Source organism: Macrobrachium rosenbergii, chromosome 2, assembly GCF_040412425.1.
Source record: "Macrobrachium rosenbergii isolate ZJJX-2024 chromosome 2, ASM4041242v1, whole genome shotgun sequence".
In the NCBI taxonomy this organism is placed as follows: Eukaryota; Metazoa; Arthropoda; class Malacostraca; order Decapoda; family Palaemonidae; genus Macrobrachium; species Macrobrachium rosenbergii.
In genome coordinates, this window is record NC_089742.1 from 90498235 (window position 1) to 90522375 (window position 24141).

General features: G+C 41.7%; 1 pseudogene; it reads right to left on the bottom strand.

Moving 5' to 3' along the window:
- The window catches only part of LOC136843622 (prolyl 4-hydroxylase subunit alpha-3-like), a 115417-nt pseudogene that overhangs the window by 55149 nt on the left and 36127 nt on the right, over window positions 1-24141 (bottom strand).

Consider the following 24141-nt stretch of genomic DNA (forward strand, 5'->3'; position numbering starts at 1 on the left):
TTTGCGGCGTGTTTGGTAGAAACCCGTTGGGGATTTTTTCAACCTGGTATGTATCCACCTTGCAGCGTGTTTAGCACAAGCCCACTGGGGATTTTTTAATCTTAATGTAACCACCTTTGTGGCGTGTTTAGCACAAGCCCGTTAGGGATTTTTTTTAACCCTGTATGTATCCACCTTTGCAGTGTGTTAAGTACAAGTCTGTTGATGATTTTTTTAACCTGGTATGTATCCACCTTTGCAGCGTGTTTATTACAAGCCCGTTAGGGCTTTTTTCTAACCCTGTATGCATCCACAATTGTGGCGTGTTTAGTACAAGCACATTGAAGATTTTTTTAACCCAGTATGTATCCACCTTTGCAGCGTGTTTAGTAGAAACCCTGTTGGTTTTTTTTAACCCTGTATGTATCCACCTTTGCAGCATGTTTAGTACAAGCACATTGGGGATTTTTTTAAACCCAGTACATATCCACCTTTGCAGCGTATTTAGTACAAGATAGTTGGAGATTTTTTAACCTGGTATGTATCCACCTTTGCAGCATGTTTAGTACAAGCCCATTTGGGATTTTTTTTAACCCAGTATGTATCCACCTTTGTGGCGTGTTTAGTACAAGCCCATTGGGGATTTTTTTTAACCCAGTATATATCCACCTTTGCAGAGGATTTAGTACAAGTTCGTTGGGGATTTTTTTTAACTTGGTATGTATCCACCTCTGTGGTGTGTTTAGTACAAGCCCGTTGGGGATTTTTTTTAGCCTGGTATGTATCCATCTTTGCGGCATGTTTAGTACAAGCCCGTTTGGGATTTTTTTAACCCGGTATGTATCCACCTTTGCAGCATGTTAATACAAATCTGTTGGGGATTTTTTTTTACCTGTTATGTATCCACCTTTGTGGCGTGTTTAGTACAAGCCACTTAGTTATTTTTTAAACACGGTATGTATCCACATTTACAGCGTGTTTAGTACAAGCACATTGAGGATTTTTCTTAACTCAACATGTATTTACTTTTGTGGCATGTTTAGTACAGGCCCATTGGGGATTTTTTTAACCTGGTATATATCCACCTTTGCGGCGTGTTTAGTACAAGCCTGTTGTGGATTTTTTTAACTCGGTATATATCCACCTTTGTGTCGTGTTTAGTACAAGCCCATTAGGGATTTTTTTAACCTGGTATGTATCCATCTCTGCGGCATATTTAGTACAAGCCCGTTGGAGATTTTTTTAACTCGGTATGCATCCACCTTTGCAGTGTGTTTAGTACAAGCCCGTTGGGGATTCTTTTAACTCGGTATGTATCCACCTTTGTGGCGTGTTTAGTACAAGCCCATTGGGGATTTTTTTTAATCTGGTATGTATCCACCTTTGCAGCATGTTTAGTACAAGCCCGCTGGGGATTTTTTTTAACCTGGTATGTATCCACCATTGCAGCATGTTTAGTACAAGCCCATTGGGGATTTTTTTAACCTGGTATATATCCACCTTTGCGGTGTGTTTAATACAAGCCTGTTGGGTTTTTTTTTAACTCGGTATATATCCACCTTTGTGGCATGTTTAGTACAAGCCCATTGGGGATTTTTTAACCTGATATGTATTCATCTCTGCGGCATATCTAGTACAAGCCCGTTGGGGGATTCTTTTAACTCGGTATGTATCCACCTTTGTGGCGTGTTTAGTACAAGCCCATTGGGGATTTTTTAAAATCTGCTATGTATCCACCTTTGCAGCATGTTTAGTACAAGCCCATTTGGGATTTTTTAAACCTGGTATGTATCCACCTTTGCAGGATGTTTAGTACAAGCCCACTGGGGATTTTTTGAACTCAGTATGTATCCACCTTTGTGGCATGTTTAGTAAAAGCCCACTGGGGATTTTTTTAACTCGGTATGTATCCACCTTTGTGGTATGTTTAGTACAAGCCCATTGGTGAGTTCTTTGAACCTGGTATGTATCCACCTTTGCGGCATGTTTAGTAAAAGCCCATTGGGAATATTTTTAACCCTGTATGTATCCACCTTTGTGGTGTGTTTATTACAACACCATTGGGGATTTTTTTAACCGGTATGTATCCACCTTTGCAGCATGTGTAGTACAAGCCAGTTGTGGAATTCTCTTAATCCGCTATGTATCCACCTTTGCGACGTGTTTATTACAATCCCGTCAGGGATTTTTTCTAACCCGGTATGTATCCACCTTTGTGGCGTGTTAATACAAGCCCGTTGTGGAATTCTTTTAATCCGCTATGGATCCACCTTTGCGACGTGTTTATTACAAGCCCATCAGGGATTTTTTCTAACCCAGTATGTATCCACCTATGTGGCGTGTTAATACAAGCCCGTTGTGGATTTTTTTACTCGTTATGTATCCAACGTTATGGCATGTTTAGTACATGCCCGTTGCGGATTTTTTTTAACCCAGTATGTATCCACCTTTGCAGCATGTTTAGTGCAAGCCCGGTGGCGATTTTTTTTGACCCAGCATGTATACATTTTTGTGGCGTGTTTAGTACAAAGCTGTTGGGAATTTTTTAAACCAGTTATATATCCACCTTTGCGGCATGTTTAGTACAAGCCCATTGAGGAATTTTTTTAACCCAGTATGTATCCACCTTTGTGGTATGTTTAGTACAAGCCTGTTGGGGAAATGTTTAAACCCTGTAAATATCCACCTTTGCAGTGTGTTTAGTACAAACCCATTGGTGATTTTTTTTAACTCGGTATGTATCCACCTTTGCTGTGTGTTTAGTACAAGCCTGTTGGAGATTTTTTAAACCCAGTATGTATCCACCTTTGTGGCATGTTTAGTACAAGCCCGTTGGATATTTTTTTAACCAGGTATGTATCCACCTTTGTGGTGTGTTTAGTACATGCCCGTTGGGATTTTTTTAACCTGGTATGTATCCACCTTTGCGGCATGTTTAGTACAACCCTGAGGATTTTTTTACCCAGTATGTATCCACCTTTGCCGCGTGTTTAGTACAAACCCATTGGTTTTTTTACCTGGTATATAAACACCTTTTGTGGCATGTTTATTACAAGCCCATTGAAGTCTTTTTTTTACCTGGTATGTATCCACCTTTGCGACGTGTTTAGTACAAGCCCTGTGAAGATTTTTCTAACCTGGTATGTATCCACCTTTGCGGCGTGTAAATACAAGCCCGTTGTGGATTTTTTAAACTCCGTATGTATCCACCTTTGTGGAGTGTTTAGTACATACCCGTTGGGGATTTTTTTTAACCCAGTATGTATCCATCTTTGCAGCGTGTTTAGTACAAGCCCGTTGGCGATTTTTTCAACCCAGTATGTATACATCTTTGTGGCGTGTTAAGTACATGCCCGTTGGGATTTTTTTTAACCTGGTATGTATCCATCTTTGTGGCATGTTTAGTACAAACCTGTTGGGAATTTTTTTAACCCGTTATATATCCACCTTTTCGGCATGTTTAGTACAAGCCCATTCAGGAATTTTTTTAACCCAGCATGGATCCACCTTTGTGCAATGTTTGGTACAAGACTGTTAGGGAAATGTTTAAACCCGGTAAATATCCACCTTTGCGGTGTGTTTAGTACAAGCCAGTTGGGGATTTTATTTTAACCCATTCTGTATCCACCTTTGCGGCGTGTTTAGTACAATCCCATTGGGGATTTTTTTAACCTGGTATATATCCACCTTTGCGGCGTGTTTGGTAGAAACCCATTGGGGATTTTTTCAACCTGGTATGTATCCACCTTGCAGCGTGTTTAGCACAAGTCCATTGGGGATTTTTTAATCTTAATGTAACCACCTTTGTGGCGTGTTTAGCACAAGCCCGTTAGGGATTTTTTTTAACCCTGTATGTATCCACCTTTGCAGTGTGTTAAGTACAAGTCTGTTGATGATTTTTTTAACCTGGTATGTATCCACCTTTGCGGCATGTTTATTACAAGCCCGTCGGGGCTTTTTTCTAACCCTGTATGCATCCACATTTGTGGCATGTTTAGTACAAGCACATTGAAGATTTTTTTAACCAAGTATGTATCCACCTTTGCAGTGTGTTTAGTAAAAACACTGTTGGGGATTTTTTTAACTCTGTATGTATCCACCTTTGCAGCATGTTTAGTAAAAGCCCATTGGGGATTTTTTTAAACCCAGTACATATCCACCTTTGCAACGTATTTAGTACAAGCTAGTTGGGGATTTTTTAACCTGGTATGTATCCACCTTTGCAGTATGTTTAGTAGAAGCCCATTTGGGATTTTTTTAACCCAGTATGTATCCACCTTTGTGGCGTGTTTAGTACAAGCCCAATGGGGATTTTTTTTAACCCAGTATATATCCAACTTTGCAGAGGGTTTAGTACAAGTTCGTTGGGGATTTTTTTTAACTTGGTATGTATCCACCTTTGTGGTGTGTTTAGTAGAAGCCCGTTGGGAATTTTTTTTTAGCCTGGTATGTATCCATCTTTGCGGCATGTTTAGTACAAGCCCGTTTGGGATTTTTTTAACCTGGTATGTATCCACCTTTGTGGCATGTTAATACAAATCTGTTGGGGATTTTTTTTACCTGTTATGTATCCACCTTTGTGGCGTGTTTAGTACAAGCCACTTAGTTATTTTTTTAACCCGGTATGTATCCACATTTACAGCGTGTTTAGTACAAGCACATTGAGGATTTTTTCTTAACTCAACATGTATTCACCTTTGTGGCATGTTTAGTACAAGCCCATTGGGGATTTTTTTAACCTGGTATATATCCACCTTTGCAGCGTGTTTAGTAGAAGCCTGTTGGGGATTTTTTTAACTCGGTATATATCCATCTTTGTGTCGTGTTTAGTACAAGCCCATTGGGGATTTTTTTAACCTGGTATGTATCCATCTCTGCGGCATATTTAGTACAAGCCCGTTGGGGATTTTTTTTAACTCGGTATGCATCCACCTTTGCAGCATGTTTAGTACAAGCCTGTTGGGGATTGTTTTAACTCGGTATGTATCCATCTTTGTGGCGTGTTTAGTACAAGCCCATTGGGGATTTTTTTAATCTGGTATGTATCCACCTTTGCAGCATGTTTAGTACAAGCCCGCTGGGGATTTTTTTTAACCTGGTATGTATCCACCATTGCAGCATGTTTAGTACAAGCCCATTGGGGATTTTTTTAACCTGGTATATATCCACCTTTGCGATGTGTTTAATACAAGCCTGTTGGGGATTTTTTTAACTTGGTATATATCCACCTTTGTGGAATGTTTAGTACAAGCCCATTGGGGATTTTTTTAACCTGATATGTATCCATCTCTGCGGTATATCTACTACAAGCCCGTCGGGGATTCTTTTAACTCGGTATGTATCCACCTTTGTGGCGTGTTTAGTATAAGCCCATTGGGGATTTTTTTAATCTGGTATGTATCCACCTTTGCAGCATGTTTAGTACAAGCCCATTGGGGATTTTTTAAACCTGGTATGTATCCACCTTTGCAGCGTGTTTAGTACAAGCCCACTGGGGATTTTTTTGAACTCGGTATGTATCCACCTTTGTGGCATGTTTAGTACAAGCCCACTGGGGATTTTTTTTTAATTCGGTATGTATCCACCTTTGTGGCGTGTTTAGTACAAGCCCATTGGGGAGTTCTTTGAACCTGGTATGTATCCACCTTTGCGGCATGTTTAGTAAAAGCCCATTGGGGATATTTTTAACCATGTATTTATCCACCTTTGTGGTGTGTTTAGTACAAGACTATTTGGGATTTTTTTAACTTGGTATGTATCCACCTTTGCAGCGTGTTTAGTACAAGCCCGTTGTGGAATTTTTTTAACCGCTATGTATCCACCTTTGCGACGTGTTTATTACAAGCCCGTCAGGGATTTTTTCTAACCCGGTATGTATCCACCTTTGTGGCGTGTTAATACAAGCCCGTTGTGGATTTTTTGTTTGGTATGTATCCACCGTTGTGGCGTGTTTAGTGCATGCCCATTGGGGATTTTTTTAACCCAGTATGTATCCACCTTTGCAGCTTGTTTATTGCAAGCCCGGTGGGGATTTTTTTAACCTGGCATGTATACATCTTTGTGGCGTGTTTAGTACAAACGTGTTGGGAATTTTTTTAACCAGTTATATATCCACCTTTGTGGCATGTTTAGTACAAGCCCATTGAGGAATTTTTTTTTAACCCAGTATGTATCCACCTTTGTGGTATGTTTAGTACAAAACTGTTGGGGAAATGTTTAAACCCGGTAAATATCCACCTTTGCGGTGTGTTTAGTACAAACCCATTGGCAATTTTTTTTAACTCGGTATGTATCCACCTTTGCTGTGTGTTTAGTACAAGCCTGTTGGAGATTTTTTAAACCCAGTATGTATCCACCTTTGTGGCGTCTTTAGCACAGGCCCGTTGGAGATTTTTTCAACCAGGTATGTATCCACCTTTGTGGTGTGTTTAGTATATGCCCGTTGGGATTTTTTTTTAACCTGGTATGTATCCACCTTTGCGGCATGTTTAGTACAGCCCTGAGGATTTTTTTACCCAGTATGTATCCACCTTTGCCGCGTGTTTAGTACAAACCCGTTGTTTTTTTTACCTGGTATATAAACACCTTTTGCGGCATGTTTATTACAAGCCCATTGAAGTCTTTTTTTTACCCGGGATGTATCCACCTTTGTGACGTGTTTAGTACAAGCCCTGTGAAGATTTTTTTAACCTGGTATGTATCCATCTTTACGGCGTGTTTCATACAAGCCCGTTGTGGATTTTTTAAACTCCGTATGTATCCACCTTTGTGGCGTGTTTAGTACATACCCGTTTGGGATTTTTTAACTCAGTATGTATCCACCTTTGAAGCATGTTTATTACAAGCCAGTTGGCGATTTTTTTTAACCCAGTATGTATACATCTTTGTGGCGTGTTAAGTACATGCCGGTTGGGATTTTTTTCAACCTGGTATGTATCCATCTTTGTGGCATGTTTAGTACAAACCTGTTGGGAATTTTTTTAACCCGTTATATATCCACCTTTTCGGCATGTTTAGTACAAGCCCATTGAGGAATTTTTTTAACCCAGTATGGATCAACCTTTGTGCAATTTTTAGTACAAGCCTGTTAGGGAAATGTTTAAACCTGGTAAATATCCACCTTTGCGGTGTGTTTAGTACAAGCCAGTTGGGAATTTTATTTTAACCCATTCTGTATCCACCTTTGTGGCGTGTTTAGTACAATCCCGTTGGGGATTTTTTAATCTTAATGTAACCACCTTTGTGGCGTGTTTAGCACAAGCCCGTTAGGGATTTTTTTAACCCTGTATGTATCCACCTTTGCAGTGTGTTAAGTACAAGTCTGTTGATGATTTTTTTAACCTGGTATTATCCACCTTTGTGGCGTGTTTATTACAAGCCCGTTGGGGATTTTTTCTAACCCTGTATGCATCCACATTTGTGGTGTGTTTAGTACAAGCACATTGAAGATTTTTTTTAACCCAGTATGTATCCATCTTTGCAGCGTGTTTAGTACAAACCCTGTTGGGGATTTTTTTAACCCAGTACATATCCACCTTTGCAGCGTATTTAGTACAAGCTCATTGGGGATTTTTAAACCTGGTATGTATCAACCTTTGTAGCATGTTTTAGTACAAAGCTAGTTTGGGATTTTTAACCTGGTATGTATCCACCTTTGTAGCATGTTTAGTACAAGCCCATTTTGGATTTTTTTAACCCAGTATGTATCCACCTTTGCAGAGGGTTTAGTACAAGTTCGTTGGGGATTTTTTTAACTTGGTATGTATCCACCTTTGTGGTGTGTTTAATACAAGCCCGTTGGGGATTTTTTACGCCTGGTATGTATCCATCTTTGCGGCATGTTTAGTACAAGCCCGTTTGGGATTTTTTTAACCCGGTATGTATCCACCTTTGCGGCATGTTAATACAAATCTGTTGGGAAATTTTTTTACCTGTTATGTATCCACCTTTGTGGCGTGTTTAGTACAAGCCACTTCGTTATTTTTTTAACCCGGTATGTATCCACATTTACAGTGTGTTTATTACAAGCACATTGAGGATTTTTTCTTAACTCAATATGTATTCACCTTTGTGGCATGTTTAGTACAAGCCCATTGGGGATTTTTTTAACCTGGTATATATCCACCTTTGCGGCGTGTTTAGTACAAGCCTGTTGGGGATTTTTTTAACTCGGTATATATCCACCTTTGCAGAGGGTTTAGTACAAGTTCGTTGGGGATTTTTTTTAACTTGGTATGTATCCACCTTTGTGGTGTGTTTAGTACAAGCCAGTTGGGGATTTTTTTTAGCCTGGTATGTATCCATCTTTGCGGCATGTTTAGTACAAGCCCGTTTGGGATTTTTTTTAACCCGGTATGTATCCACCTTTGCGGCATGTTAATACAAATCTGTTGGGGATTTTTTTTACCTGTTATGTATCCACCTTTGTGGCATGTTTAGTACAAGCCACTTAGCTATTTTTTTAACCCGGTATGTATACACATTTACAGCGTGTTTAGTACAAGCACATTGAGGATTTTTTCTTAACTCAATATGTATTCACCTTTGTGGCATGTTTAGTACAAGCCCATTGGGGATTTTTTTAACCTGGTATGTATCCATATCTGCGGCATATTTAGTACATGCCTGTTGGGGATTTTTTTAAACTCTGTATGCATCCACCTTTGCAGTGTGTTAAGTACAAGTCTGTTGATGATTTTTTAAACCTGGTATGTATCCACCTTTGTGGCGTGTTTATTACAAGCCCGTCGGGGCTTTTTTCTAACCCTGTATGCATCCACATTTGTGGCGTGTTTAGTACAAGCACATTGAAGATTTTTTTTAACCCACTATGTATCCACCTTTGCAGCGTGTTTAGTACAAACCCTGTTGGGGATTTTTTTAACCCTGTATGTATCCACCTTTGCAGCATGTTTAGTACAAGCCCATTGGGGATTTTTTAAACCCAGTACATATCCACCTTTGCAGCATATTTAGTACAAGCTAGTTGGGGATTTTTTAACCTGGTATGCATCCACCTTTGCAGCATGTTTAGTACAAGCCCGTTTGGGATTTTTTTAACCCAGTATGTATCCACTTTTGTGGCTTGTTTAGTACAAGCCCGTTGAGATTTTTTTAACCCAGTATATATCCACCTTTGCAGAGGGTTTAGTACAAGTTCGTTGGGGATTTTTTTTAACTTGGTATGTATCCACCTTTGTGGTGTGTTTAGTACAAGCCCGTTGGGGATTTTTTTTAGCCTGGTATGTATCCATCTTTGCGGCATGTTTAGTACAAGCCCGTTTGGGATTTTATTAACCCGGTATGTATCCACCTTTGTGGCATGCTAATACAAGACTGTTGGGGATTTTTTTACCTGTTATGTATCCACCTTTGTGGCATGTTTAGTACAAGCCACTTAGTTATTTTTTTAACCCGGTATGTATCCACATTTACAGCGTGTTTTATACAAGCATATTGAGGATCTTTTCTTAACTCAATATGTATTCACCTTTGTGGCATGTTTAGTACAAGCCCATTGGGGATTTTTTTAACCTGGTATATATCCACCTTTGCGGCGCGTTTAGTACAAGCCTGATGGGGATTTTTTAACTCGATATATATGCACCTTTGTGTCGTGTTTAGTACAAGCCCATTGGGGATTTTTTTAACCTGGTATGTATCCATCTCTGTGGCATATTTAGTACAAGCCCGTTTGGGATTTTTTTAAACTCAGTATGCATCCACCTTTGCTGCGTGTTTAGTACAAGCCCGGTGGGGATTTTTTTTTAACTCAGTATGTATCCACCTTTGTGGCGTGTTTAGTACAAGCCCATTGGGGATTTTATTAATCTGGTATGTATCCACCTTTGCAGCATGTCTAGTAAAAGCCCACTGGGGATTTTTTTGAACTTGGTATGTATCACCTTTGCGGCATGTTTAGTACAAGCCCACTGGGGATTTTTTTTATCTCGATATGTATCCACCTTTGTGGCGTGTTTAGTACAAAACCATTGGGGATTTTTTTAACCCTGTATGTATCCACCTTTGTGACGTGTTTAGTACAAGACCATTGGGGATTTTTTTAACTTGGTATGTATCCACCTTTGCAGCGTCTTTAGTAGAAGCCCGTTGTGGAATTTTTTAAACCCGCTATGTATCCCCCTTTGCAACGTGTTTATTACAAGACCGTCAGGGATTTTATCTAACCCGGTATGTATCTATCTTTGTGGCATGTTAATACAAGCCCGTTGTGGATTTTTTTAACTTGGTATGTATCCACCTTTGTGGCGTGTTTAGTACATGCCCGTCGGGGATTTTTTTAACCTGTTATGTATCCACCTTTGCAGCATGTTTAGTACAAGCCCGTTGGCGATTTTTTTAACGCGGTATGTATCCACCTTTGCAGCATGTTTAGTACAAGCCTGTTGGGGAAATGTTAAAACCCGGTAAATATCCACATTTGCAGAGTGTTTAGTGCAAGGCAGTTGGGGATTTTATTTTAACCCGGTCTGTATCCACCTTTGTGGCATATTTAGTACAATCCCGTTGGGGATTTTTTTTAACCTGGTATGTATCCACCTTTGCAGCGTGTTTAATACAAGTTTTTTGATTTTTTCAACCTGGTATGGGATTTTTTCAACCCGTTGGTTTTTTCAACCTGGTATGTATCCACCTTTGCGGCATGTTTAGCACAAGCCCATTGGGGATTTTTTTAACTCAGTATGTATCCACCTTTGCGGCATGCTTAGTACAAGCCCGTTGGGGATTTTTTAATCTTAATGTATCCACATTTGTGGCGTGTTTAGCACAAGCCCATTATGGATTTTTTAAAACCCATGTATCCACCTTTCCAGTGTGTTTTAGTACAAGCATGTTGAGGATTTTTTAACCTGGAATGTATCCAACCTTTGTGGCGTGTTTATACAAGCCCATCGGGGATTTTTTTCTAACCCTGTGTGCATCCACATTTGTGGCATGTTTAGTACAAAATACATTGAGGATTTTTTAAACTTGTATGTATCCACCTTTGTTGTTTAGTACAAGCCCAGATGGGGATTTTTTAACCCTGTATATATCCACCTTTGCAGCATGTTTAGTACAAGCCCATTGGGATTTTTAACCTGGTATGTATCCACCTTTGCATTTTTTTAGTACAAGCCCATTGGGGAATTTTTAATTCGGTATGTATCCACCTTTATACATGTTTAATACAAGCCGTGTTGGGGATTTTTTTAACCATGTATGTATCCACTTTTGCATGTTTAGTACAAGCCTGTTGGGAATTTTTTTAACCTGTATGTATCCACCTTTGTGGCATGTTTAGTACAAGCCCATTCGGGTTTTTTTATTATGTATCCACCTTTGCAGCATGTTTAGTACATGCCTGTTGGGGATTTTTTTAACCTAGTATGTATCCCCCTTTGTGGCATGTTTAGTACAAGCCTGTTGTGGATTTTTTAACCCAGCATATATCAACCTTTTGTAAATCCAAGCTCACCTTTGTATCACCTTTAGCTTGTTTACTACAAGCCCATCGGGGATTTTTTTTAACCTGGTATGTATCCACCTTTGTGGCATGATTAGTGGAAGCCCTGTTGAGAATTTTATTTAACCCGGTATGTATCCACCTTTGCAACATGTTTAGTACAAGCCCGTTTGGGATTTTTTTAACCCGGTATGTATCCACCTTTACGGTGTGTTAGTAAAAGTCTGTTGGGGATTTTTTTTAGCCTGGTATGTATCACCTTTGCGGCATGTTTAGTACAAGCCCGTTGGGGATTTTTTTAACTCGGTATGCATCCACCTTTGCGGCGTGTATAGTACAAGCACAATGGGGATTTTTTTAACTTGGTATGTATCCACCTTTGTGGCATGTTTAGTACAAGCCCGTTGGGGATTTTTTTACCTGGTATGTATCCACCTTTGCGTTGTTTAGTATAAGCCCATTGGGGAGTTCTCTGAACCCGGTATGTATCCAACTTTGTGGCATGTTTAGTACAAGCCCATTGGGGATTTTTTTAACTTGGTATGTATCCACCTTTGCAGCATGATTAATACAAGCCTTTGGGGATTTTTTTAACTCAGTATGTATCCACCTTTGTGGCATTTTTAGTACAAGCCTGTTGGGGATTTTTAACCCGGTATGTATCCACCTTTGCAGCGTGTTTAGTACAAGCCCATTAGGATTTTTTAACCTGATATGTATCCACCTTTGCTGCATGTTTAGTAAAAACCGTCTGGGGATTTTTTTAACCTAGTATGTATCATCTTTGCAGCATGTTTAATTTAATACAAGTCCGTCGGGGATTTTTTATAACCTGATATGTATCCACCTTTGCAGCATGTTTAGTACAAGCTCATTGAAAATTTTTAACCCTGTATGTATCCACCTTTGTGGCGTGTTTAGTACAAGCCCATTGGGGATTTTTAACCTGGTATGTATCCACCTTTATGGCGTGTTTAGTACAAGCTCTTTGGGGATTTTTTTACCAAGTATGCATCCACCTTTGCAGCGTGTTTAGTACAAGCAAGTTGGGGATTTTTTTTTAACACGGTATGTATCCACATTTGTGGCGTGTTCTGTACAAGCCCACTGGAGATTTTTTAACCTGGTATGTATCCACCTTTATAGTTGTTTAGTACAAGCCCATTGGGGATTTTTTTATCCTGTTATGTATCCACCTTTGCAACATGTTTAGTACAAACCAATTGGGGATTTTTTTAACCTGGTATGTATCCACCTTTGCAGCATGTTTAGTACAAGCCCATTGGGGATTTTTAAAACTCGGTATGTATCCACCTATGTGTTCCAAGCCCATTGGTTTTTTTATCCTGGTATGTATCCACCTTTGTTGTTTGTAAAAGCCTGTTGGGGATTTTTTTAAACTCAGTATGTATCCACCTTTGTGGCATGTTTAGTACAAACCCTGGCATGTATGGATGTTTTTTTTTTTCCTAGTATGTATCCACCTTTGTGGTGTGTTTAGTACAAGCCCATTGTGGATTTTTTTAACCTGGTATGTATTCACCCTTTGTGGTGTGTTTAGTACAAGCCCATTGTGGATTTTTAACTGTATTTATCACCTTTGCAGCGTGTTTAGTAAAAGCCCATTGGGGAGTTTTTGAACCCTGTATGTATCCACCTTTGCAGCGTGTTTAGTACAAGCCCATTGGGGATTTTTTTAACCTGGTATGTATTTTGCAGCATGTCTAAAAAGCCCACTGGGGATTTTTTGAACTTGTATGTACCCTTTGTGGCATGTTTAGTACAAGCCCACTGGGGATTTTTTATCTCGATATGTATCCACCTTTGTGCGTGTTTAGTACAAAACCATTTGGGATTTTTTTAACCCTGTATGTATCCACCTTTGTGGCGTGTTTAGTACAAGACCATTGGGGATTTTTTTAACTTGGTATGTATCCATCTTTGCAGCGTCTTTAGTAGAATCCCGTTGTGGAATTTTTTAAACCCGCTATGTATCCACCTTTGCAACGTGTTTATTACAAGACCGTCAGGGATTTTATCTAACCCGGTATGTATCTATCTTTGTGGCATGTTAATACAAGCCCGTTGTGGATTTTTTTAACCTGGTATGTATCCACCTTTGTGGCATGTTTAGTACAAGCCCGTCGAGAATTTTTTTTAACCTTTTTTAACGCGGTATGTATCCACCTTTGCAGCATGTTTAGTACAAGCCTGTTGGGGAAATGTTTTTAACCCGTAAATATCCACATTTGCCCATTGGGCAGTTGGAGATTTTTTTTAACCATTATGTATCCACCTTTGGCATATTTAGTACAATGTTTAGGATTTTTTAACCTGGTATGTATCCACCTTTGCAGCGTGTTTAATACAAACTCGTTGGGGATTTTTTCAACCTGGTATGTATCCACCTTGCGGCATGTTTAGTACAAGCCCGTTGGGGATTTTTTCAACCTGGTATGTATCCACCTTTGCGGCATGTTTAGCACAAACCCATTGGGGATTTTTAACTCTGTATGTACCCACCTTTGCGGTATGTTTAGTAGAAGCCCGTTGGGGATTTTTTTAATATTATGTATCCACCTTTGTGGCGTGGTTAGCACAAGCCCATTATGGATATTTTTTAACCCTTTATGTATCCACCTTTCCAGTGTGTTTAGTACAAGCCTGTTGAGGATTTTTTTTAACCCAGAATGTATCAACCTTTGTGGCGTGTTTAGTACAAGCCCATCGGGGATTTTTTCTAACCCGGTGTATCCACATTTGCAGCATGTTTAATACAAGCCCATTGAGGATTTTTTAAACTTGGTATGTATCCACCTTTGTAGCGTGCTTAGTACAAGCCCAGATGGGGATTTTTTTAACCCTGTATATATCCACCTTTGCAGCATGTTTAGTACAAGCCCATTGGGATTTTTTTAACCTGGTATGTATCCACCTTTGCGGCATTTTTAGTACAAGCCCATTGGGGAATTTTTTTAATTCGGTATGTATCCACCTTTGCGGCATGTTTAATACATGCCGAGATGGGGATTTTTTAACCATGTATGTATCCACTTTTGCAGCATGTTTAGTACAAGCCCGTTGGGAATTTTTTTTAACCTGGTATGTGTCCACCTTTGTGGCATGTTTAGTACAAGCCCATTCGGGATTTTTTACTCATTATGTATCCACCTTTGCAGCATGTTTAATACATGCCTGTTGGGGATTTTTTTTTAACCCAGTATGTATCCCCCTTTGTGGCATGTTTAGTACAAGCCCGTTGTGGATTTTTTTAACCCAGCATATATCAACCTTTGTAGAATGTTGATTACAAGCTCATTGGGGATTTTTTCTAACTCAGTATGTATCCACCTTTGTAGCATGTTTACTACAAGCCCATCGGGGATTTTTTTAACCTGGTATGTATCCACCTTTGTGGCATGATTAGTGGAAGCCCTGTTGAGAATTTTATTTAACCCGGTATGTATCCACCTTTGCAGCATGTTTAGTACAAGCCCGTTTGGGATTTTTTTAACCCGGTATGTATCCACCTTTGTGGTGTGTTAGTAAAAGTCTGTTGGGGGATTTTTAGCCTGGTATGTATCACCTTTGGGATGTTTTAAAAGCTTGTTTTAACTGTATCCCACCTTTGCAGCCTGTTTACAAGCACAATGGGGATTTTTTTAACTTGGTATGTATCCACCTTTGCGGCATGTTTAGTACAAGTGATTTTTTTTAACTCGGTATGTATCCACCTTTGCGTTGTTTAGTATAAGCCCATTGGGGAGTTCTCTGAACCTGGTATGTATCCAACTTTGTGGCATGTTTAGTACAAGCCCATTGGGGATTTTTTTGAACTTGGTATGTATCCACCTTTGCAGCATGATTAGTACAAGCCCACAGGGTATTTTTTTAACTCAGTATGCATCCACCTTTGCGGCATTTTTAGTACAAGCCTGTTGGGGATTTTTTTAACCCGGAATGTATCCACCTTTGCGGCGTGTTTAGTACAAGCCCATTAGGGATTTTTTTAACCTGATATGTATCCACCTTTGCTGCATGTTTAGTAAAAGCCCGTTGGGGATTTTTTTAACCTAGTATGTATCATCTTTGCAGCATGTTTAATTTAATACAAGTCCGTCGGGGATTTTTTATAACCCGATATGTATCCACCTTTGCAGCATGTTTAGTACAAGCTCATTGAAAAATTTTTTAACCCTGTATGTATCCACCTTTGTGGCGTGTTCAGTACAAGCCCATTGGGGATATTTTAACCTGGTATATATCCACCTTTATGGCGTGTTTAGTACAAGCTCTTTGGGGATTTTTTTTTACCCGTATGCATCCACCTTTGCAGCGTGTTTAGTACAAGCAAGTTGGGGATTTTTTAAAACACGGTATGTATCCACATTTGTGGCGTGTTCTGTACAAGCCCACTGGAGATTTTTTAACCTGGTATGTATCCACCTTTATGAGTTGTTTAGTACAAGCCCATTGGGGATTTTTTTTATCCTGTTATGTATCCACCTTTGCAACATGTTTATTACAGGCCAATTGGAGATTTTCTTTAACCTGGTATGTATCCACCTTTGCAGCATGTTTAGTACAAGCCCATAGGGGATTTTTTAAAACTCGGTATGTATCCACCTTTGCGGCGTGTTCAGTACAAGCCCATTGGTTTTTTTTTATCCTGGTATGTATCCACCTTTGCGGCTTGTGTTGTAAAAGCCCGTTGGGAATTTTTTTAAACTCAGTATGTATCCACCTTTACGGCATGTTTAGTACAAGCCCATTGGTTTTTTTTTAACCTGGCATGTATCCACCTTTGCAGCATGTTTAGTACAAGCCCACAAGGGTTTTTTCTTTACTCGGTATGTATCACCTTTGTGGTGTGTTTAGTGCAAGCCCATTGTGGATTTTTTTTAACCTGGTATGTATTCACCCTTGTGGTGTGTTTAGTACAAGCCCATTGTGGATTTTTTAACTGTATTTATCCACCTTTGCAGCGTGTTTAGTAAAAGCCCATTGGGGAGTTCTTTGAACCCTGTATGTATCCACCTTTGCAGCGTGTTTAGTACAAGCCCATTGGGGATTTTTTTTAACCTGGTATGTATCCACCTTTGTGGCGTGTTTAGTCCAAGCCCACTGGGGATTTTTTTAACTTGGTATGTATCCACCTTTGCAGCATGTTTAGTACAAGCCTGTCCAGGGATTTTTTTTAACCCAGTATGTATCCACCTTTGCAGCATGTTAAGTACAAGCTCATTGGGGATTTTTTGAACCCGGTATGTATCCACATTTGCGGCGTGTTTAGTACAAGCCCGTTGGGATTTTTTTTAACCCAGTATGTATCCACCTTTGTGCCGTGTTTAGTACAAGCCCGTTGGGGATTTTTTTTAACCTGGTATGTATCCACCTTTGCAGCGTATCTAATACAGGCCTGTTGGGGATTTTTTTAACCCAGTATATATCCATCTTTGCGGCATGTTCAGTACAAGCCCATTGGGGATTTTTTTTAATTCAGTGTGTATCGACATTTGCAGGGTGTTTAATACAAGACCGTTGGGATTTTTTTTAACCCAGTATGTATCCACCTTTGCGGTATGTTTATTACAAGCCAGTTGGTTTTTTAACTTGGTATGTATCCACCTTTGCGGCATGTTTAGCAGAAGCCCGTTGGGGATTTTTTTAACCCAGTATGTATCCACCTTTGCAGTGTGTTTAGTACAAGCCCACTGGAGATTTTTTTTAACCTTGTATGTATCCACCTTTGCAGCGTGTTTAGTACAAGCCCGTTGGGGATTTCCGTATAAACATAAACAAAAGACTGTAAATATCAGACAGATAATGACCCCCAAGAAAAATTGTGAAATTTTCCCCTGTGACTTTATTACCGGCCACCATAAATTAATGTGCTTTTTCCTAGCCAAAATTGTGACTTTTTTCCTGTGACTTCATTACCGGCCACCGATTAGAATGTAAAGTCCCCGCTCAAACCATTTTCTATGAAGAACCTCCCTTTTTCTACGGTGCCTTCATGGCTGACCCTAGGTCGTGGTACTCAGCATTATTATCATTATGTAATTGTACATTTATTACATATTCATTTTTGCCCTTATACATAGTGTATGTGCCAGAGTATTTTTGTGTCTAATCTACTATTGTTAATCATCACGTTATCTGTATGTACATGTCTTGTTTTGTGTAGAGAATAGTTTTGACCTCAGGTCACTTGTATATTTTTTGTACTGACGTCTGCGTATACGCCGACGTCCGCACACAGCTTTATAAGTGGGCCGCTTTCTCAATAAACTAGTGTAAAGTCCCCACTCAACGGGTTTTCTGTGGTGAACCTCCCGTTTTGTGCGGTGCCTTTCCCACAAGCTTTTTTTTTTTTTTTTTTTTTTTTTTTTTTTAGCTGATAGGTAAGATGGGTGAAAGAAGGGTGAGGGCAGTTAGCTTGCATGGTAGGAATAGTTTAGAAAGTGAAATATTAGTAAGAGTAATGTCATGTGGTTTATCACAATTTTATTTAGGTAAAGGTACAATTTTTCTAATATTAACACAATACAATAATAATTTTTACATTATAACAACATAGTAAATTGTACATATTGCATATTTTGAATTTTATTTCTTATTAGTATAATCATATTTAAAACATAAAATAAAATAAAAAATTAGTTCCCAAGCTTAGGTCACGCTAAATAGCCAAATTTTTATCTATGTAAATACGTATCTATTACTGATTTATTTATGCCTGTTTTACGTTGTACATGTGTCAGAACATTATTGTGTCAATTCTTGTAATTTTACTTTTCATGTCATTTGTATTCACCTGTCCTGTGTCACATCGAGAACAACTGACCTCGGGTCACCTGTATCCTATTGTATGCTTTTGTATGACGTTTGCACGCCGCTTTATAAGGCGACCTGCTTTCCCAATAAACCAGCAGTGCATGTCCACCTGCTCATTATTTCGCACCTCTTACATTAGCAGTTCTTGTCTACCTGCTCTTCTTTTGCACCCTCTTACAAGAACACTAACTTATTAATACTGGCAAGACTTGCAGCAACTTTATTTTACACTTAAGTGATACAAGTAATTGTAACAAGAGCAGCGTTTATGCACTACTGTATTTATCTAAACCCACAACCAAGTCACTAACAGAAGATAAAATCAAGGAGGCTCTGGGATACATTTACGAGGGGCAATGAAAACATCACCATTACCTCCGTATCCCTAATCACTTAGATATTAAGAATCAGATCAAGTATGTAGCTTCCAATGACTAAGCTACAAAGTTTATTTATGGGAGTCTTGTGGTTGACCCCAGTCCAAGAATTAGTTTGTGCGCGTCTTGGCTTATTTCTGCAGACAATGCTGATTTAGTCTTAATTAGTAGGATTAAAATGGCAATACGGGTGCCACCCAACTGTTCTTGGTACATAATGTTTACTGGCGGTTAGGAGGAAAAGAGATTTAGTGTATTTAAAGGTTAAAAGATATACTTCTCAACCATATTAGACAGAACATTTAGAATAGGCTCTGTTCTGTATATCCTCAAATCTATTTCAATAACAGCCGCCCCCAAAATAAACCGATAAAATGTGCTTATTTTTGGAGTAATTTCAAGGGTCTGAGTTAGGGATAACAGTCTCCAGACATCTTAAAAAATTCCCTTATTTATCTTCTCCAGCCCACTAAAATATGACGAGATGCGATTAATAATGACTGGCATCAGTGCTTATTTTCAACTAACAACAAAACAAGACTTGTTCGCTAATCCTTGACATTTTTACCATGTCAGGTTGAATGAACCACGTAGGCACTAGGAAAATATGGAAGGTCAATTTATAGACTGATGTTGGTTGGTAAGCAATTCGTCTGCAACCTATTTAGTAATATATAATACATTTTATTAATGTTTTACAAAATCTGGGTATTTGTGCTACTTAATACCTGAAAGTATGATTAGCAAAGGGTACATAAAAAAGTAAAGTGACTATTTACCGGCACGAGGAACCTCAAGATAAGTAACGATGGTAGCAATTCGTTCTCCGATTTCCTCATCTGGGGGCGTTCTAGTGGGTCCGTGGGTGTCTCTGTGAGCTTTATATTCACCACCAATACCATAATTTGCCACCTGAAATATGCCGAGAATCTTTACGTGTTACCTACAATATTCTACAAGTAGAATATACAGAATGAACTAAAATGTATTCCTAAAAAATCCAAGAAACAGTATTAGAAAGGATGGTTGTAGGTTAGGTGTAAAGGTATCAAACGCCTCTTCATTTCTGCATTAATCACGCCATGTATATTACCCGTTATTATTTCATATTTTTTATGTATCTCTCCATACGCATTATTGTCCGGCCTTTCCGCCGATGTATATAACTACCTTTTACGTTTGCTGTAACGCAAATTATTCTCATTTATTATATGTCATCTAACAAAAGCAAATTCTTGTCCAAATACGTGACATGGGAATCCGCAGGTCGGTCACTTCCTTTCCGTCCGCATTCCTCAGTGTATACCTGGTTTCCGAGAAATAAATCAGTCATACCCAGACCTGTCTTCTTGAACCTCACGACTGGTGATCTGAGGAGCGACAGGTAACCATACGGTTTTGGCCCCGCCATTAACGGACTAAATACGGCCGCATTTACCTTCAGAGAGCCTTTAACGGGCTCGAAACGGCAACACAGTCTAGGCCTCTGAAAGCTCCTTCCTTGGAGGAGCCCCATGCCATTAATGGACAAATAACAGCATCCCCGCAAGGGTACGTTTTGGCATTTTGAACGGTTTGGCCCTCGCCATTCACGACTCACGTCAACCACTCGAATTCTAACACCATTCGTGTTTTGGTGTGTGAAAGTAAAGATGGCAGAGTCTGAATTACAATTGCAATCCGAAAACACGGAAATCATCGCATGCCCCATTCGCCCACAAAGCCAGATGCGGTAAAGCTCCCCCCGTTTTTGCGCCAGAACACAGCATCTTGGTTTCTGCAGCAGATGCTCACTTCCGCGTGGCGTGCATCAAAGATAAGAAGACCAAGGCAAACGTTACCATGACGACACTACCTGAAGAGGTCTTCAACAAGATCAACCCATGGCTTGACTCACAGCCAGACAAGGTCAAGTACACAGCCTTGCGAGACAAGCTGATACAAACGTATTCCATGCCCGTCCCTGAGGTAGCGCAGCTCACCCTAGACCTATATACCCAGCCCATGGGGGAAACATCACCCAGGGATGCCTGGGACGAACTGCAGGGTCTAGTAACACTGCATGGTGTCAACACAAATGGGCATAGGAAGGAAATCAGTCTGACAGGAGCAATATTCCTGCGGTGCCTTCTGCAGGAGGTGAGAGGCCAAATTACTGACGCAGACGCCCTTCCCATGGACGAGCTGGTCGACGTCGCCCAGAAAATCCACGAAGCCACTAAGGCCTCCAAGCACTCCGCTGCCCTTGCAGCCACCTCCCTCGCAGCCTGTAGCCTGACATCGGAGGAAGACAAACCAGACAACACAAATGCGATCTACAGGAGGAGAGCACTGCCAAGAGAGCAGAGGGCGTGGACGAACCCGGTGTGGTGCTATTTCCACAGAAGATTCGGCCCCAGCACCAGGAACTGCAGAACCCTCTGTTCCTTCTGAAAAAAACGAGAAGGGCAGCCACAAATAACAGCAGTGGCCACAAAATACAATGACTCGCGACCAGCAGGTTTCTTCATCAGAGATGATATATCAAAGCGGCGCCTGCTGGTTGGCATGGGCACAATGCAGTCGGTGTTCCTGCCATTGAAGGAGGACTAAGCCTGGACAGCTGACTCCACGACCTCCCTGGTAACTGTGAACGGAACCCCCATCCACTGCTATGGAACAATGACCCGCACAATCTCCATCTTGGGCGGCAGGTATCACTGGCCTTTCGTCATTGCGGAGGTCAAGTTCCCCCTCCTGGGCACCAATTTCCTGGGACACCACGGACTCCTGGTCGACGTCGGCAGGCAACGCCTCCTTGACACCAGAACCTGCCACTCCCGACCACTCTCCACCGGACCGGGGATGCCCACCGTCTGCTTCACAGCCTCGAACAATTACACCACCCTCCTCCAGGAGTTCCCAGAGGTTTTTAAACCAGAGCTCCGCCAGTTGCCGGGGGCCGTTGCCAAGCATGGCATCTACCGCCACATCACTACAACAGGCCCCCCAACACATGCCAAGTTCCGACGCCTGCCTCCCCCCCCCAAAACTACAAGATGTCAAACGGGCCTTCGCCGAAATGAAATAGATGGGTGTCTGTACCACAGCATCGAGCCCGTGAGTGTCTCCCCCTGCATATGGTAAAGAAGTCGGATGTTTCCTGGAGGCCCTGCAGAGACTACCGTTGCCTGAACTTAGTCACCACGCCAGACCACTACCCACTGCCGAACATGCAAGACCTGACAAGCGCCCTTCATGGGGCCAAGGTCTTCACGAAGATGGACTTGCTAAAATCATACTTTCAGGTTCCTGTGCATCCTGACAACGTCCCAAAGACAGCCATCATCACACCGTTCAGGACGTACACCTTCTCCTACTCCACCTTCGGCCTCAAGAATGCAGGGACCGCATTCCAGCGCCTGATAGACACCATCCTGGGGGACTTGCCCTTCTGTGTCTGTTACTTAGACGACATCCTTATCTTCTCTAGGTCCCCAGAGGAACACCTTCGCCACATCTGCGCTGTCCTGAAGCGTCTACAGGAGAATGGATTAGTTGTCAGGTTCGACAAATGCACATTCGGGGTGGAAAAAAGAGACTTCCTCCGATACGTGATCTCCCTAGCGGGAGTACGCCCCATGGCCTCCAAGGTGAAAGCAATAAAAAAAGTTCCCGACGCCGTGGACAATCAAGGACCTTCATGAGTTCCTCGGCATGGTAAACTACTATCGCCAATTCATCCAAGGTATTGCCCGCATCATGTATCCCCTGACCAGAGTCCTCAAGGGCAAGCCAAAAACACTGATGTGGGGCGCTCCGCAACAGCAGGCATTCAAGGAAACAAAGACAGCCCTTGCTAGTGCCACCACCTTAATGCATCATAACCCCACTACTTCTCTGAGACTCACCACCGACGCCAGCAACATTGAGCAAGTAGTTGATGGCGCCCCCCGGCCTCTACCCTTCTTCAGTAGCAAGTTGTCGCCGGCAGAGACCCGCTACAGTGCCTTTGACAGAGAGCTGCTTGCAATCTACCAGGCTGTGCAGCACTTCAAATTTCTGCTGGACGGCACTCCATTCACCATTCTCACGGATCACAAGCCCCTGGTGCACGTGACGTGTGGTCAGCGAGGAAGCAGCGGCCCTTGGCTACCACCTCCGAGTTTGGTTGCACCATCACCTACATCCCCGGCAGGAAGAATCCAGTAGCCGATGCCTTGTCAAGGGTGGAAATGAATTCCTTGCACCTCAGCAAAGACTACAAAGACCTGGCAAGGGAGCAAGCAGCAGACCCGGAAACACCAGCCTACAGGACGGTACTGACAGCACTCAAGTGGGAGGATGTGCCCTTGGGCAGTTCAGGCGCAACACTTCTCTGCGACACTAGCACTGGCCGCCCCTGCCCCCTGGTCCCCGCCTCAAGGAGGAAGCAGACGTTCGACATCATTCAAGGCCTCTCCCATCGATCAGGGCGTACAACGGCGCACCTGATGACAGAAAAGTTTGTGTGGCACGGCATCAGGAAGGACGCCTGCCAGTGGGCAAGGAGCTGTATCGCGTGCCAAACCAGCAAGGTCACAAGCCACACAGAATCAGGCATCGGTGATTTCCCTCAACCTCGTTGGTGCTTTGGCCACATCCACATAGACGTTGTCGGGCCTCTACCACAGTCTGGGGGCGCCAGGTACCTCCTGACGTAAGTTCTTCATTGGACGGGTTGATATCGTACTCGCCTAGCACTCTCCTAGGCCCACGTTTGATTCTCCAGCTGGCCAGTGAAGAATTAGAGGAATTTATTTCTGGTGTTAGAAATTCATTTCTCGCTATAATGTGGTTCAGATTCCACAATATGCTGTAGGTCCCATTGCTAGGTAACAATTGGTTCTTAGCCTCGTAAAATAAGTCTAATCCTTCTGGCCAGCCCTAGGAGAGCTGTTAACCAGTTCATTGGTCTGGTTAAACTAAGGTATACTTAACTTTTAACCTCCTGACGATCATAGACCGCTCCACTTGCTGGCCAGAGGTGACACCTATGGAGGAGGCATCAACAGCATCCTGTGCAGAAGCCCTCCTCTCCAGTTGGATCAGCCGCTTCGGGGTGCCAGACAGCATTACTACAGACAGGGGCTCAGCATTCCTGTCAGAACTCTGGGTCTCCCTGGCATGCCTAATGGGTGCGACACTTCACAGCACGACGGCTTACAATCCCGCAGCAAACGGCATGGTAGAGAGAGCACACCGCTCACTGAAGGCAGCTCTAATGGCACATTGCACCGACGAAAACTGGAGGACCCAACTCCCCTGGGTCCTGCTGGATCTCCGCATTGCGCCGAGGGTAGATGGCGACGTATCTCCCGCAGAAAAACTCTACGGAGAGACACTAGCTGTTCCGGGGGAATTCTTCCTGCAGTCGACGGCACAGACACCCCCCTCCGAGGTTGAGGGAACTAGCACAGAAGTTTGCACCCTGCCATAAGACCTTCACGGACAGAACTAACA